Raw genomic sequence first — 19,342 nt, 5'->3', positions numbered from 1 at the left:
TAGGATGCATGACTTAGGGAATAGGCATGACCATCAAATTAATACAACAAAATTCCATATTTCAACTCAATTTCACATATTTCAGACCACATACTAGCATAGGTTCATGAATAACACATAAAGATTCCAACTTGGGAATTGATACAACCATAATCACATGAACATAATCAACCCACAACAAAATATTCATAATTTAAAACTTAATTCTTGGGCTTCATGGATGAAAGGAATCCATGAATGAACACTGTGCATACCTTAGTTCTTGATTCTATGTAGATTAATGGAGAGATTCTTGAATTTAAGTCTTGGATTTGAATCCCCAATTGAAAACCCTAGCTTGTTCTTGAGAGAAACCTGAGAGAAATAATATATTTTGGATGAAAATAACTGAATCACGTGTTATTGGGTTTAAATAGAGGTGGGAAATTGACCCTTTTAACCCTTGGACGTGTATTTTAATTTTTGTGAAAATTTCTCGATTTTCATCGTTGGTGTGATGCGCCACTATCGCTCCAAGTCACTGGAATAGGACAATTGGGAATCTGCATGGTGGCGCGATGCAGGGCTATCACGTTACCACTTTGTTTGCAACCTGGAAGTTAGGCGCGACACGGAGACATCATGCTGAGACACTGGAAAAAGGACAATTCTGAATTTGAGCTCTTGCGCGACATACCATAATCGTGGAGGCTCACTGGATTTTGACGATTGCTATTTTGGCCTGCTTTGCGATGCGTTGATGGCTTAGGTAGCACACTGCCTTACTAAAATGGCTCTAACTCTTTGCCCGGGTGTCGGATTTCGGCGAATTTGGTATCGATGGAAAGCTTATTGAATTTCCCACGTGACAAAAAGTGAAAATCTTAAAAATATCATATGTATAAAAGTGGATTCATATTTAAAACAAGTCTTTAACATTTCTAGGATGATTTTAAGCTAGGTAGAAGTATGAGGTATTACACTTCAGCAGAGACTCTTATTTGCTTTGCCCTATAAATATGAACATTTATTTAGTGCATGTGCATACTTCCCTCTATTAACATGGCTTACTTTATTCATCTATTCAGCAAATCACTTACTTCCCTCTACCAGCATACTATTCAAATCTGCAACAATTCACCTAGTACTTGGTCCCTACTACATGAACTCAGTATTCTCCCTTTTGGCATTATTAAAAAGTGAGTACAGTAAACCAAGAGTAAAATAAACACAAATTGCTTAACTCATGACCTATGGGGAAACACTAACACGAAGAATAACTTTGCAATTTAAAGGTAATAAATGTAACACATAAAGCAAAGATTCATTCATAAGTAGAGGATAAGTATCATTACAGTGCATGAATTAAATGTTTTTAGGGAAAAACCATTGGAATTAAGAAGGATTAACAGGTAAAGGACTGGAAAAAAGATTTTGAAGGAGTAGGGTTAGGTTGTTGTTGAGATTCCTGATCTCTATATTTGCCCTAAGAACCTCATTAGTTAAGTTTGACACCCTCTTCTTCAGTTCAAGATTTTTTCCTTTCGTTGGCTCTGTGCAGTTATAGTCATCCCATCATCTGAAAATTCCAAGGTGAAATAGAATTCCCTGACTATCTCATTAAAAATAGTGTGAATAGGTCCTTCCATGAGATGCATCCAACTTTGATGTTGAATCAGCTCAACAAGTTCCACCACACCAGGTTCTGCTAGAACATTTGAATAAAAAATCCTTCTAATTAAAAACTTTTGATTCTTAAAGAACCTGTTTCTAACTTCCTTGGATACAACCTTAATTTTCTCCCAATTCTTTCTTCTAATATAAGTGATTATAGATTCTCTTTCATCTACTTTTCTCTTCTTCGGACCAGGTCTCTCAAGAGTCAGCTTCTTCTTAGGTAAACTTCCAGACTATTTTCCAAAAATTATTGGTGCTTTACTGATATTATTTTTCTTGTGATCAACTATGGTCATTCCTAGGATATTTGACAACAATAATAAGGTTTTCAGCAACCCAGGTTTCATCCACTACAACACTATTAGAAGAGTTTGAAGATTCAAGGATGATTCTTCATTAACAAGTCGAGTGATGAAAAAGTTAAGATTTGGAAGATGTAGAACAGAAGGATGTTTTTCAAGAAGGTTTGGGAAATGGTTTTACTATGCTAAACTCAGAATCCTTTCTAGGACAAGAAACTAGGAGAGCTGTAACCATCAAGAAGGTCTTTTTATTAAAAGAGATATTTGCAATTTGGATTTTCCATTTGGATGAGAGAACGAGTGGGTGCAACTAGATTTAAGGGATAATTAAGCACAAGGAAGAGTTTTCTGGGGGAACAATATATTATCGACATCAAATTTTAGGTGACTCACCTTCCCTTTTATAATAGGATAAATTTTTTCTGACACAAGGACAAAGAGAACACGGATTTTTCTTGATAGAACAGACAAAGTTTGCATATACATGATAATAACCTAAGAGATAGGACCAAGTACCTAACACGAACCGAACTAAGGCCTTGTTGTAACAGGCATCTCAAGTCCAACCAGGACAGGAGACTAACCCAGATACCCAACCCAACAAACCAAATGCATACTCTGAGTTGGATAAATTCCAATCATATAACAAGATAGCAAACTTGTACAATTCTAGACTCTGGGATAGGTCCATAATCGTGATGCACAAAAACAAGTCCAACCGTCCAACACCCAACCATTTAACAATCATCGAATGATAACCAAGTTCATGTCCATAACATAATATAAAAGGATGGAACAATCATAAATTTAACCAAACTGTATCAACCCCAATACCAATACCAATACTAAGGCTAGCACCACTACTTACACCGCGCATTCCAACCCATAGTAGTTCCAAAAAGCCTCTAACCAAAAGAAAAACAATATCCGATTGGGATATGCCCCCAACTATAGACAAAACCAATATCCATAAAATAACCAAAGAATGAAAAGATGTCCATGATATGAAATGGAGCCTTCCAGAGTATGGAAGTTCACCACTTCGATCCAATAACTGATCCCAAATTTGATTACTAAGAAGAAGGAGTAGAATAATAAGTTCCTATATTGTGTAGGGATACAATCTCCCAAATATGGTTTAGCGGGTGAACACTAGCAAGTACTTAGGATAAGGATAAAATAACGCAAACCTTTAAAACCAATTAAACCAACCATATGCAGTCACAATTATACATACATACATCTATCTATCTATATATATATATCCATAATGGGAAAGGGAACTGGGTTTAACTTGAATTTAAAACTATTAACCTGGTTATGTGTAGCTTAACCATCCTAGAATCATCTACGGGCTATAGGGTCCAGTGCAAACCTCTGAAGAGGCTCCAATGCGCGTATCCTCACAAACCGAAGATACCATAGGAGTAGGGGATTCCCAAGTACCTTTCGCTCTCCATGATACACATATATAAGTGTAACTTAGGAGATTCCCATGTACCCCTCATGGTCATCATGACCAATCCTCATGTCGGCAAACATGAGTTTCCAGTCCATTCATTAGACTCACACCTTCACGATTAACTATCACACCCCACCATTATTCCCCAATTAAAACCATTACCACATAACCAAGACCACCAATCTATTTTTTATTATCCAAGGCTATTTGTAGTGGTATCGTCATACCGACTATATCTTGTAAGTAATGTTGTTAGACAACCTTTTAGAGAAGAAAGGATTCCCATGTACCCATAGATTACATTGTTTAGTTGCTTGGGGGATTCCCATGTACCCAATAAGTATGTTCATTATTATGTTTGCTTGGGGGATTCCCTTGTACCCTACAAGGATGTTCAATTAACTATAACCATGACCACCAAGACCTTACCAATTAACCATTCCAAACTATGTAAACCATTTATACCATTTAGGGTACCATTACAAAGTTATACCATGCAATAGGTTTCACTAAAAGTCCAATAATATAGTAAAAGCATTATCATAGGCATTTTATCAAACACATTAGGGGAAGAGTGTTTCCAAAGCCAAAATCAAGTACTAATTAACCATCCCCATGCAAAAAAGTGTCCCAACCACCATTAAAATATGCAAATCCATAATTAAAACATGGAAAAACCATAACCAAGCATTTATAACCAAACCCCCAATATATATTTGAAAACCCAAAACTGTACAATAATTATGCCATGAAAATAATTCATGAAAGATGCCTTTAGTTGGAAATAACAATGAGGGAGGAGTATCTTGCCTTAGATTACAAAGATGATGGAGAGAAATCACCAGTACAAGCCCTAAATTGATCCTCTAGATGAAACCCTAACCTTTCTTTACCAAAGATCCTTACAGATAACATGCAAGAGTTTCTAAGTGTTTAAGATTATAATATTAGGGTAAATGATGTCCCAAAAGAGTTATAAGTCATCGGGCCTTAAGAGGTTAAGTGGGGAAATGTCCAGATTACCCCCACTTAAACTATATGAAAATCCCACAGGAGGGTAAGACCATCCCATACCAGTCATACCCCACCATACGAGTGTTACCCACCACTCGTACCCTAGGCCTCCCCAAGGACCCCAATACTGTCCAACATAAAACCATCCAAGCCAAGTTGTATCCAGTCATACGATGTGTACCCTTGACTCGTACCCACCATAGAATAGAAATCTAAGAGGATTTGGACACTATCCACCATATGAGTCAATGATACTAGTTGTACCATATCTTACTGCTTATGGTGAGCCACACATACTCAGATCCAAGTTAAGTCACCAAGTTTTAGATTAAGTGATAAAAAAACCAAACCATGTGAATCATCACCCACCATATGACTCATACCCACCTATGTCATACGTACACCAGAAACTAATTCAACCTACTAACAAACACTTCTTAGCATACGACCAAGACCATACCAATTGTACCCTATTATATGACTAGTACCCCTAGTTGTATGCTCTCCAGAAATTAAAAGTCCAGGAAATTTTCTAAGGTTTCAATACCTAGGGTGTTTCAGTCTCCCCCACTAAGATCATTCATCCCCCAATGATGGGTAGGGTAAGAACAAGCAAAAGTCATTACATTATTAAGTATCAATCTAGCCTTTAATCAGGTTAGAAAAAAAAGATGCGATCTAGAACACAAACCTTTTGCATGAATATCTAGAGTAGAAAATAGGTGCGGATACTTGGACTTCATGTCCTCGTTTGCTTCCTATGTAGCCTCTTTCACCTTGTGGTTTTTCTATAGAACCTTAACCGAGGCCACATCCTTAGCCCACAACCGTTGAACCTGCCGATCTAAGATCTCAACTGGGGTATCTTCATAAGACAAAGAATCTGGGATACCCAATCCTTCCAAAGGAACAACCAAAAATGGATCACCAAGAAACTTTCTCAACATAGAGACATAAAATACTAGATGAATGGACCAACTCCATTTCATAAGCCATATTACCAACTCTCCATAAAATCACATATGGACCAACATATCGGGGACTGACCTTCCCTTTTTTCCTAAACCACATTACTCCCTTCATAGGAGAAACCTTGAGGAACACTCTATCCTTATCCTCAAACTCCAAGTCCCTACGCCTCACATCCACATAAAAATTTTGGCAACTTTGGGCAATGTTAAGTCTATCCCAAATCACCTTTACCTTCTCCATAGCCTGATAAACCAAATCTAAGATAATCATATCCGCCTCACCAAGATCGAACCATCCTATAAGTGATCTACACCTCCTACCATACAATGCCTCAAAAGGGGCCATTCCAATACTAGAATGATATATATTGTTGTAAGAAAACTCTAACAATGGTAGATGCTTAACCCAACTGCAATCATAATCAATTACACATGCATGAAGCATATCTTCCAATGTATGAATAGTTTTTTCTGCTTTCTCATCTGTCTGTAGATGGAAAGTAATACTTAAACTAACCTTAGTACCCAACCCTTTCTGAAACGACCACCAAAAGAGAGATGAAAATTACAACCATGATCAAAGATAATTGAAATAGGCACCCCATGCATTTTTACAATAGCATAAAGATACAACCTCGTATAATCCTCAGCCAAAAAGTTAGTCCTCACTGGCAAGAAGTGAGCCAAATTTTTTATATTGTCCACGGTGACCCAAATCGAATCAAGTTGATTCCAAGACTGAGGAAGGCTGGTAACAAAATCTATATTGATCACCTTCGATTTCCATTATGGCAAACCATTTCCTAATACAAACCACCAGGTCTCATATGCTCAACTTTCACTTATTGACACATTAAACACTTGGCCACAAAATTAGCCACATCCTTTTTCATACCATTGCACCAATACATCTCCTTAATATCATGATACATTTTCATCGAATTAGGATGAATAATGTAACTCGATTCATATGTCTCAGTTAATATCTTTTCACGTAAGCCATCGATGCGAGGAACACATAACCACCCTTGGCAACGCAAGGAGCCATCACCACTGATCTCAAGTACCATTAACTTTTGCCCACCTATATCACCCTTGATTTTTATCAAAACAAGATATAACATTTGCTTCTCCTTAATCTCTACACCAAGAAATGATGAACCACTTCTTGTACCAATATACCACCATTCTTAAAGTCCAGCAGAAGAACTCTAAGATTAGCCAAGTAGTGAAAATCGTTCACCAACTCCCGCTTCTCTTTTTCCACATGAGCCAAAATCTCCATGGACAACCTATTAAAAACATCAACAACCATGTTAGCTTTACCTAGGTGGTAGTGAAAACTAATATCATAGTCTTGGAGAAGCTTCAACTATCTCCTGTCCCTGAGATTAAGATCCTTCTAAGTAAATACATACTGCAGACTCTTATGATTTGAGAATATATCAACATGTACTCCATACAAATAGTGCCGCCAAATCTTCAATGCAAACACTACAACTAGAAGTTCTAATTCACGAGTAGGATAATTCCTCTCTTGCACCTTCAATTGCCTGGCAGCATAGGCTATCAACTTTTAATGCTGCATTAAAACATAACTAAGTCCCACCCAGAACACATCATAATAAACTATAAACTCCTTATTTCCTTCAGGTAAAGTCAAAATCAAAGCTGGAGTTAGCTTATCCTTCAGCTTCTCAAGACTTCAATCACAATCATCGGACCACAGAGATTTTACTTTTTCTGAGTCAAACTAATCAAAGGGGTAGAGATAGAAGAAAAGCTCTCCACGAACCTCCTATAATACCCAGCGAAGCCCAAAAAGCTTTGAATATCAGTTGGAGTTGTAGGTTTAGGATACCTTTTAACCCCTACAACCTTTTGTAGATCCACCATGATTCCCTTACTAGAAATAATATGACCCAAAAAAGTGACAACATTTAACCATAACTCATAATTTGAGAACTTGGCATACAACTGTTATTTTCTTAAGGTCTACAACACCACACAGAGGTGATTGGCATAATCCACCTCACTCTTAGAATACACCAGAGATTCATCTATAAACACAATGACAAACAAATCTAGAATTTAGCAGAAAACCCTAATCATCAAATTCATAAATACTGCCAGAGCGTTAGTCAATCCAAATGACATCATTAAGAACTCAAATTGTCCATACCGGGTAAAAAAAGCTGTCTTAGGAATATCTACCTCCCTAATCTTAAGCTTATGATACCCGAATCTAAGATCAATTTTGGAGACAAACTTAGCACCCTGAAACTGATCAAACAAGTCATCTATTCTTGGAAGAGGATACTTGTACTTAACCGTCATCTTATTCAAATGCCTATAGTTAATGCACATCCGAAGGGAACCATCCTTCTTATTCACGAATAATACCGTTGCACCCCATGGGGATAAAATAGAACGGATAAAACCTTTATCCAAAAGGTTCTGAAGTTTCTTCTTGAGTTCCCTTAACTCAGCCAGAGCCATTCTATAAGGAGAAATAGATATTGGACAAGTTTTCAAAACCAAGTCAATACCAAACTCAATCTCCCTATAAGGAGGAACACCAGGGAGGTCATTCGAAAAGATCTCAGGAAACTCATTCATCATCGGAATCGAATGTAAAGAAGGACCTTCCGAGTTAGAATCTTCAACCCAAACCAATTAATAGAGACACCCTTTAGAGATCAACCTTTGAGCTCTAAGATATGATATAAACCTTCCCTTATAAGCTAGGAAACCATCTTCATACTCAATAAACGGTTCACCAGAGAGCCTAAAGACAACCATATGGGTCCGACAATCTAAGGATGCATGGCATGAATGTAACCAATCATACCCAGACTAACATCAAAATCCACCATATCTAATTTATACAAATCCACTAAAGTCTCCTTACTGCTAACAAATACCAAACACCCTCTATAGACTCTTTTAGTAATAATAGAGTTACCTACTGAGGTAGAAATAGAAAAAGGATCCAAAATAACCTCAGGATCAAACCAAAATACACAACCATATATGGGGTCACATAAGAACGAGTGGACCCCAGATTAAGCAAGCAACACACGTCCTATCAAATGGTTGTAATGTACCAGTCATGAAATCAAATGATGCTTCAGACTCTTACCAGGTAGCAAGAGAATATAACCTATTCTAGCCTACACCGATACTAACAGTAGACAAAGATGTAGAAGCAACACCCTTTGGTGTAGGAGAAAATGAAGAAGCAACTGAACCTTATTTTCTCCTAAAGTAACTAGACAATTTCTAAGCATATGGCTCTGCTGCCAATATTTAAAGCACATGTCCATCCCCTCATCATAAAAATCCTAATGTAGTCGACCATAGAACCTACAAAAAGGACACGATTAAACTGATTGTGCCCCACTAGCCTGAGATTAGACACCATGTGACTTGAAGTTGTTGCCACCCTATTGACGTCTATCATTCGGCGACTTTAGGTAAGGAGCATTAACTGTGGAGAAAGAACCAGAACTCCTCTTTTTCTTTTTTGGCCATTTACCCCTATCACTACCACTTTATTATTGACCATCATGCTTAGAGAACCTACAGTTTTTAACTTATTTTTCCCCTATTTCAGCCTACTTTTTCTTTTCCCCCTCCACCTATTACAGATGAATAATCATCCTATAGATATCTATGTCTTTGATCAACAATGCAGTATTGCTTTCAAGGATAAACTCATGAGATAGTCCTGAGGTAAACTTTCTTATCCTGGCCTTCATATCTGACACTATTTTTGGAGCATACCTAGACAACTGGTGAAACTTAAAGGCATACTCCTTGACCGACATCTTCCCTTATTTCAGATTAATAAATTTCTTTGCTTTTTCTTCCCTCAGCTCCCGAGGAAAGAAGTAACCCAAAAATGTATTAGATAAAGTCTCTTACAAAGAAAACTCATTAACTTTACTCCTACCTACTCCCATTCCTCGTACCATTGGTATGCCACATCTTTTAGCTGGTAAGCTCATACTCTACCCGTGCTACATTTATGGCATGAATAATCCTAAATATCTTTTCCATCTTGGTATGTATAGCTTAGCTGTCCTAGAACCACTCGCGACCATAGGCAATATGGGTCCAGTGTAACCTTATGAATGGGCCTCGATGCATGTAGCTACACAAATCAGAGATACCATAAAAGTAGGGGATTCCTAAGTACCCTTTGCTCTCCATGATACATATATAAAAGTGTAACTTAGGAGATTCCTATGTACCCCATATGTCCATCATGACCAATCCTCAGTTAGTAAATATGAGTTTCTAGTATCTGTCTATTGGAATCATACCTTCATAGTTAGCTGTCACACCCTGCCATTATTTCCCAATTAAAACTATTACCACATAACCAAGACCACCAATCCATTTATTATTAACCAAGGCTATTAGTAGTGGTATCGTTATACCGACTATAACTTGAAAGCAATGTCCGTAGCCAATCTTTTAGAGGTGAAGAGATCCCTATGTACCCATAGATTACATTATTTAGTTTCTTGGGGGATTCCCATGTACCCTACAAGTACGTTTATTCTTATGTTTGCTTGAGGGATTCTCTTGTACCCCACAAGGATGTTTAATTAACCATTACCATAACTAACAAGACCTTACTAATTAACCATTCCAAACCATTTATGCTATTTAGGGTTCCATTACAAATTTATCCTATGCAAGAGGTTTCATTAAACGTCCAACAATATAGTAAAGAATTATCATAGGCATTTTATCAAACATATTGGAGGCATAGTGTTTCCAAAGTCAAAATCAAGTACCAATTAACCATTCCCATGAAAAAAATATCCTAACTACCATTAAAACATGTAAATCCATAATTAAAAGATGGGAAAACATAACCAAGCATTTATAACAAAAACCACAACATATATTTAAAAGCCAAAAATTTTATAACAATTATGCCATGAAAATAATTCATGAAACATGCCTTTAGTTGGGACTAACAATGAGGGAGGATTATCTTTCCTGAGATTACAAAGTTGATGGAGATAAATCATCCATACAAGCCCTAAATTAATCCTCTAAATAAAACTGTAGCCTTCCTTTACCCTAGAGACTTAGAATGAATTTGAGAGAGTTTTTAAGTGTTTAAGATTAGAATATTAGGATAAATGATATCCCAAAAGAGTTAGAAGTCATGGGACCTTAAGAGGTTAAGTGGGGAAATGTCCAGATTACCCTCACTTAACTGTATAAATATCCCACAGGAGGGTATGACCACCCCATAACAGTTGTACCCCACCATACGAGTGGTACCCACCACTCATTCCATAGGCCTCCCCTTGTACCCTAATACTATCCAACATACGACCATCCATGCCAAGTCATATCTAGGCACTGTCTACCATACGAGTCAATGGTACGAGTTATACCATATCTTATGACTCATGGTGAGCCACTCATAGTTAGATCTAAGTTAAGTCACTAAGTTTTAGATTAAGTGATGTAAAAACCAAACCATACAAAGTGTCACCCACCTTATGACTCATACCCACTCAAGTTGTACCCATACCAAAAACTAATCCAACCCACCAACCAACACTTATTAGCATACGAATAAGACTATTCCAACCGTACCTCATCATACGACTAGTACCTTATAGTCATATGCTGTCTAGAAACCAACAATCCAGGAAATTATCTGAGGTTCCAAAACCTAGAGTGTTTCAGTTCCTCTTTAGTTTGAGTGAATCTTTAACTTTTTGCTTGTCATATCTGTCCACCTCCAAAGTTGTTCTCATGGGTGTGTACCTACAAAGATATGGTACTGAATTAGACCAATATGTTCCAAATTTACCAAAGATACCTGCTTTTTAAACATAGCTAATTTTGCAAAAAAAACACAGATTCACTTGATAGTAGGTTAGACTGATTTGATCAATTCCAGCATCAACTTGTTAGACTCATTACAAACACTTTATACCATGACTTATCTTTCTTTTTTTCAACAATAGGTTTGAAGACCAGGGCTAAACTTGAATTTATTCATAAGGCTGAAGCTTCTTCACCCGAGATGAGTTTGTTAGGGACCAAGTCCCTGAGAATTTAATCATGATCCCTACTAATTATTCTTAGTCTTGATCTAGGATCAATGACTGACATTTTGCATTATTACCATTCTCATCCACATATTCCAACCTTTACTCATCATCTTTAACATCATCAACCTTCTTTCTTTAAATTATACAATTTCCTTCTTATCATAGATATTTTTAGCTATATTCTTCCATGGATAAGGTTCTTTGAAGTCAATTATTTCACCTGATAAACTTCCATCTCTAAGTGTCCTGAGAGAGAAAATATAGTCAGACCTTTCAACATTGAGCTTTTTGATAACTCATTTTTAATAATTATTCCTGACTGCAATTCTCTTTCTTATACTTGAGACCACGATCACTTGTCAAATTTGGGAACCCACTTGAGTCTGAGTTACCAATAGTAGGACAATGGAGTGATCAAATCCTTCTTGGTCCATCTAGATAGAGACTTTTTCTTCAATATTTTCAAGCACATGAAATTTTTTGGATAGAAATCTCTTGCTATATATATCTATCATTGAACATTCTTTCTCTATTACAACTTTGACAGTGTACTTTTAGGTGTTCATCTCTTCCATAGTGAGTGCACAAGGGTTTTTGGGGTTTGTTTTTAACTTCTTAAACAACCTTTTCTTGTGACCTAGAAATTGAGATTTTTATCGATACCCAAACCCATTACCATTATTGACACCCTGACTAGTGAGATTAGATAGGTTTTGTAAGGATGAAGTCCATTGAAGAGATTTTTTAAGTTCTTCTCTCAGACAGACTAGGTCCCTCTACAATTCCTCATTCTTCTGGAGTGCAGACATGAAATGCTTTTGTGAATTTTCTAGATTTTCTTTAAGCTTAATTTGAATTTATGGGGATTATTTCTTCTCTTTACTATTAGAAGTATTTACTTTCTTTAGTTGTCTCACTAAACTCAGATTTTTAAATTTTAACTTAGCGCACTATTCTTCTATTTCAGAAATCTGGTGAGTTAGGGTAATTAATTCAAGCTCCTAATTCTCTATCTTCTCTTCTAGATTATTTTTCTTAGAACTTAATTTGCACACTTTATCAATCAATACATTTGCTAGCTTCTTTATCTTTTTGTTAGAATAATTTTCAAGCTTCTTTTTAATGTCTGAGATAGTTATCTCATTTTCTTCATCTCTTTAGTGTCTGTTATAAAGGTAAACAAGGAATCAAAGGTCACTTTTGAATCCTTTACTGCAAGCATAGAAATATCTGCAAACTTTTCAGCTTCATCAGATTCACTAGAAGAGTCACCCCAACCAGCTAAAGTTTGTTTAACTATAAGATTAGTTGTAACCTATCTTCTTGATTTTACAAGAACCTGTTACCTATTCCTTTACTTGTCATCTCTAACATTGAAATACTCTTGATGTTCCATTTTGTGCATAGGACAATCTTTTATGAAATGCTCAGGACTACTACATTTGTAACACACCTCCATAGTGACACCCTTTTTTTTGCTACTTCCACTTCTTTTGAACTAGCTATTTTTATTCATAGCTCTAATACTTATTTTTGCCAAGTATGCAACATCAATGTCTTCTTTAATTAAACCAAACCTTGAAGCTTTCAGTGCCAAATATTTTTCCTTTTTGACTCCCTTCTTCTCTTCTCCTTACTACTTCTTGAGTTATGAGTCTTCAAGTTCCTAGTAAGTTTATCTATAGTGAGGGTCTTCATGTTTTTTGTCTCAGTTATGGCATCCACTTTTCTTTCTCATGACATGGGAAGGACAACCAAAATCTTCATCAGCGTTTATATAATGGAATCACTTTTCCTAAGTAGTGTAGCTTATTTTTGATGGAAGTGAATCTTATATGAATTTTTTTTACTGTCTCTTTTTTTCATAGTGAAGTGTCATACTGAGTTGTCAGCATGTCAACTTTAGAATCCTTGACATTTGTATTTCCCCCATGAGCAGTTTTCAAGCAGTCTTAGATTTCTTTAGCATTTTCACATGCAAAAATCCTATTGTATTTATCTGGACCTATACCATACCTAGCAGTTTATTTAGCCTCATAGTTCTTAATTTTTTTCCTATTTCATTATTGAAATCGCTCCTATTTTTGATGATCATTATTTTAATATCTCCTTCTTTGACTTTTTTTTTACAAAAACATGAGGACCATCAAGGATTATGTCTATTAGTTCACTATCTTTATCCATAATAAAGTCAACATCCTAGTTTTCCATCACCCATAATACTGCCTATTGAATCTTGGTAGTCTAGTAGTAGATTTCCCTTCTTTTGGATTAGGTGGAGCAACCATATTAACCAAGATATTCTAGGTGTGAACTTTTTTGAATGACTTTGCTCTAATTCTAATATTTGAAACCCTTAGGGGTTGCACCACATAGCAAGGAACCAGGTCTCTTAAAGTTAATCTCAGCCAAAGGCACAGTAAAACAATTAGGAAGTGTTGAAAAACTAAAGGCTTTACAAGAAATAAACAACATAAAGATTTAACATGGAAAGCCTCTTGCTCAAGGAAGGAAAAACCACAGCTTTCCCTCTCAAGCACCAAAATAGTCCACTATGACCAAACTCTTGATTACAGACTCTACTGTGAATCTAACTCTAGGTTCCTCCTACTTGTAATACCTCTATTACAAGTACACCTTGACACCTCTGCCAATTTTCCCTCAAAATTGGTTAACTCTAACCAACAATGAGCTTAGGCAACTCTACCTAAGCATTTCTCTCAATAAACAAAACTGCTACTCTTATATCATGAGTAGTTCAGTCATAAATCAATACTCACTCAAGAAAAATTTCTATTTAAGTACACATAATCAACTAAAAAAATTTATAAGTGTTGAAATAGGGTTTTTACTGCCTCTTTTCACTCTTTGTAATTGCCAAAAATCATTTGATGAAGTAGCATATATTTTATTTTATTAGTGTGTGATGATTAGGACTAAAATATCATTGGACCAGCTATCTTAATAAGTACAAGCAGTACCTATAAGTTTTTTACTCAAAAAGATAAAATTGTGTATTCATATATGCCAACTGTACTGTCCCATAAACATCCACGGACCTGGTCCCTAGCTATCAACTTCTCATCATCAAAACTCTATTGACCAAGTTTACTTAGAATAAGATTTATTTCAAGTATTTTGAGGCTTGTGAGGAGAGATTTTAAAAGCTCAAAGATTTATTGACATCAGCCCCTATCTTAACATTCCCCAAAAAGAGCGTGGGATTCATCATGTTTTGTGATACTTCAAGTATTGGGTTAGATGTTTTCTTAATATAGAAGGGTAAGGTTATTAGGTATGCTTCTCTTCAGTTAAATCCCCATGAGAGGAACTATCTTACCCATGATTTGGAGTTGTGCATAATTGTTTTTTCTTTGAAGTTATGAAGGCACTACTTGTATGGAGTCCATTGTAAGATTTTCTTAGATCATCATAGCCTTCAGTATTTATTCACTCAGCGAGATCTTAATATGAGGTAGTGTTATTGGATTGAGTTGCTTAAGGATTATGACTTAACTATTCTCTATCATCTGGGTAATACTAATATGGTTACGGATGCCTTGAATTAGAAGTCAACTAACATGGGTAGCATGATGTATATTTTTACCAAGGAGAGGCCTTTGGCCTTAGAGGTTTAGTCTTTAGCTAACCAGATGGTTAGGCTTGATATTTTGACACCTGGGCATATTTGGCATTTGTAGAGGCTAGGTATTCTTTGATGGAGTAGATTCAAGATCATCAATTTAATGATGTAGAATTGAGATTAATTAAAGATAAGGTGTTAAGTGTAAAGGATAAGGAAACCTCACTTGATTCAGATGGTATTTTGAGGATAGAGGGACGAGTTTATGTCTCAAGAGTGGGTGATTGGATTAGATTGATCTTGGAGAAGGCATATTGTTCAAGGTATTCTATCCATTTGGGAGTGACTAAGATGTATCTGGATTTAAGGCAGCATTAATGGTAGGTTGGTATGAGAAAGGATATAGCAAACTTTGTAGCTTATTTACTTTGTTGCCAGCAGGTGAAGGGAGGTCATATGAGACCTGGTAGATTAATTCAGAGGCTACCCATTCCTGAGTGAAAGTGGGAATGGATCAATATAGCCTTTGTGACTGGTTTGCCTCGTACTTCTCATGGTTTTGACAGTGTTTAGGTTATCAAGGATAGATTGACCAAGTCTGCTTATTTCATTTTGATCTAGGTTTCTTTTAGTGCTAAAAGGTTGGCCTGAATCTACATTTATGTAATTGTACATCTTCATTATATGCCTATGTCTATTATCTTAGATTGTTATTTGGTGTTCACATCTCAGTTTTGGAAAACTTTTTAGGATAAGCTGGGTACTCGGGTTGATCTTAGCATAGTATTCACCCCCATACTGATGGTCATTCAGTGCAGCTATCCAGATTTTAGAGGATATGCTTCATTCTTGTGTGATGGATTTTGGAGGCCAATAGGAGCAACATTTGGCTTTAGTAGAGTTTGCATATAATAATAACAATTATTCCAGTATTAATATGGCTCCTTTTAAGGTATTGTATGGTAGGTGTTGTTATTTGTCAGTGGGTAGGTTTGATGTTTTAAGGTTATAACTTGAGGTATGGACTTGCTTAGTGAGTCTTTGGATAGAGTTCAGATTATTTAGGATAGGCTCTGAGCGGCTCAGAGTTGGCAGAAGTGCTATTTGACCGTAGACTTCGTGCCTTGAGATTTGGTTTTAGTGACCATGTTTTCCTTTGAGTTTTACCCATGAGGGGTATGATGAGGTTTGGGAGGAGTGGAAAGATTAGCCCCAGGTATATTGGTCTATTTGAGATTCTCTAAACTATTGACGATGTAGCTTATTAGTTGGATTTTCCCCCAGATTTATCAGTTGTTCATCGAATTTTCATTTTTTTATGCTTCATCATTACATTCCTAACGAGTCTCAAGTCATTTGTTTGGATTCGGTTTAGTTATATGAGTGGTTGTCTTTTGTTGAGGAACCAATCTCTATTTTGGCTAGGAATGTTAGACAGTTGCTGTAATACCCCGTAGATTTCTAAGCTAGAAAATGAACCACTGTTCCTATGTATAAAATCTCCTATATTGTGATTCATATTTAAGTACATGACTTACAATGAGTATCCTAGTGAGAAGAGAGCTTATGATGTGTTAAGCGTGTTCATAAGAGTCACTTAGAGTGAGGCAAGCTAAGAGCTTTTGAATCCATCAAGTTTTAGTGTTTGATTTCACGAGAGTCATCTTTGAATGAGAATAACTTGATGTATATATGGTATTTTGGCAGATTTATACAGACCAAATTGTAGAGAATCAAATTATCTTTCCAACAGTACTAATTTTACCAAAATTCGACACCTGAGCAAGAAGTTATGGCTTTACAAAGTGGAGTGCGTTGCCTAACCAATTGCCTAAGGCTACTGGAATGATAATGCCATAAGTTGTACAATGCACAACCTAACTTATGCCATAAGTTGTGCGATGCACAACCTAACTTAGACGATAAGTTGTGTGCCACACAACCTAGCTTGCGTGATATGTTGTGGGCCGCATATCTTATGGCCTAAGTGATGTAAACACCTCATTTTTGAGTTATTTTAAGGGAAGAATGGGTATTTCCACCCCTATATAAGCCTATAGCACATGATTTAGCCCCAATTCAACCAAAGTATAGTCACTTCTCTCAAAATTCTCTCAAGAACAAGTTAGGGTTCTCAATTGGGGATTCAAATTCAAGAAAATTCCACTGTAAATCTTCATAGAATCACGTACTAAGGTATGCATAGTGTTCATTCATGGATTCCTTTCATTCATGAGGCCCAAGAATCATGTTTTAAACTATGGATTACGATATTCATGCAATGGGTTGATTATGCTCATGAGGTTGTTGTTGTATGATTCCCAAGTTGGAATCTTTATGTGTTTTTATGAAATATGTTCGCATGTGAGTTGAAAACCATGAATTTTAGTTGGTTATGATATGCTAATTTGATGATTATGCCATGCCTTATGTCATGCAACCTAAGTGTTTGATAAAATGACTAAGAGACTAGAAATTATGTAATATAGCTCAATTGTGATTTATGTGATGGATTCATATTTTACCCTTATGTTAAAATGACTCTCATCCTATTGATGTGCAATGTAGATGTTTTTTTGAATGCTCATGCTGTTAGAATATGAAATTTTGACATTGAGTTTATGCATTCCTACCATGTACAAGATTATGATAACCATGTACTTCACAAAATTCCCAACTTATTGTATCATGGATTGTTGATGTTGGTCATGTATTCAAGAATGTTATGACTTGTTAGTTTCCTTTTATCGAAGTCTTGCGGGTACTTGTACCTGATAATTTAGCTGTGTGATGAGAGCTAGTGTCATATTTTCACGATATCCTTAGTTAAGCCATGTTCAATAGAATTTAGTCAGTCATATGACTCAGGAAACTCAGTAAACTCAGTAATCTCAGAAAGCTCAGTAATTCAGTAATCTTAGAAGTATTCCGTCAGTCAACGGAACTCAATTAACTTAGTCCAATTAAGTTCAGTTAATCATGTTCAGTGTCTATTCAGATGGGAGTAGGATTTAGTACCGAGTGAACACAAGGATGAGGACCCACACTAATAGTTGAGGGTGTGATCCTTAGAAGAAATCCTTGCATTTCAGAACTATATAGCCAGCATAGGTTGAGACATCAACACTGACAGATGAGGGTTGATGAGGTGGATAAACACTATCAAAAAAAGGTCCCACCATTCTCTTTTGGTGACAATGCTAGATGAGGGTCACCAACAACTTGTCTTTACCAGTGGCACGATATTAACACACTTTTAATTGGGGTTAGATATTGGACCCCAACTCAGTTATAATGCATTATTTGGGGCATGTTGGTTAGATGACTACCTCCCACAGTCCCAATCTCAGTAAAAAAACTCAAATAGTTCTTCAGATTTCAGGACTGTCAGATACAGTCAACTCAGCACAGTACGAGACTCAGCTAGTTCCATTAGAACCTAGACTGTTAGATACAGTTGCTCAGTATCAGTTATATCAGTTATCAGTAACTCATGTTATCAGTAATCAGACTTAACAATCAGTACCATCATGAGTTCAGCTATAGTCACTTATTCATGCATGTATTCTCACGTTCATGTTATACAGTTAGTTAGCATTTTTTATGCATTTGAACCCTTTGCATTCAGCCTACCTCATATGCATACCAGTACATTCAATTGTACTGATACATTTGCACTATGGTGTTTTATTCTATACCATATGTTCAGAAGTACGAGCTCTAGAGCATCGGTAGCATTCTAGTTTTATTAGTCAGAGTTAGTAGTGAGTCCTCATCCTTATTTCTTCATTACTTAGATTATTTTAGTAGTAGGAGTTAGTTAGAGACATGTTCCATCAACTCCTTATTCAGATAATTCAGTTTTAGAGGCTTTTCAGACTATAGTATGTTCAGACAGTTTTGTTTTAATTTTTTTTGGTATTGATACACCATACTTTAGATGTTATGTTTTATAATTTTTGAACCTTATGGCCTTTCATCCTGTATTTTATCATTTATACAATATATTATGCAGTGTTCAGGTACATATATCAGTCTGGGTTAGCTTGTGGTCCTTCAGGGTCATGAGCACCGTGTAGCATTTCGGGTACCAGATTTGGGGCGTTACAAACTTGGTATCAAAGCCTGAGGTTCAATAGTGTCCTAGGAAGTCTGAAAGCCGCATCTAGTAGAGTCTTGTACATGGATGTGTTGCGCGTCGTATTTATGTGTAGGAAGCTATAAGATATTTTAGGAATAGTTTCCCTTCTTTCAGTATTCAT

The sequence above is a fragment of the Capsicum annuum genome, chromosome 9 (assembly GCF_002878395.1).
Source record: "Capsicum annuum cultivar UCD-10X-F1 chromosome 9, UCD10Xv1.1, whole genome shotgun sequence".
Classification (NCBI taxonomy): Eukaryota; Viridiplantae; Streptophyta; class Magnoliopsida; order Solanales; family Solanaceae; genus Capsicum; species Capsicum annuum.
The sequence above is the reverse complement of the archived record's forward strand: the minus strand, read 5'-3'. Positions refer to the sequence as shown.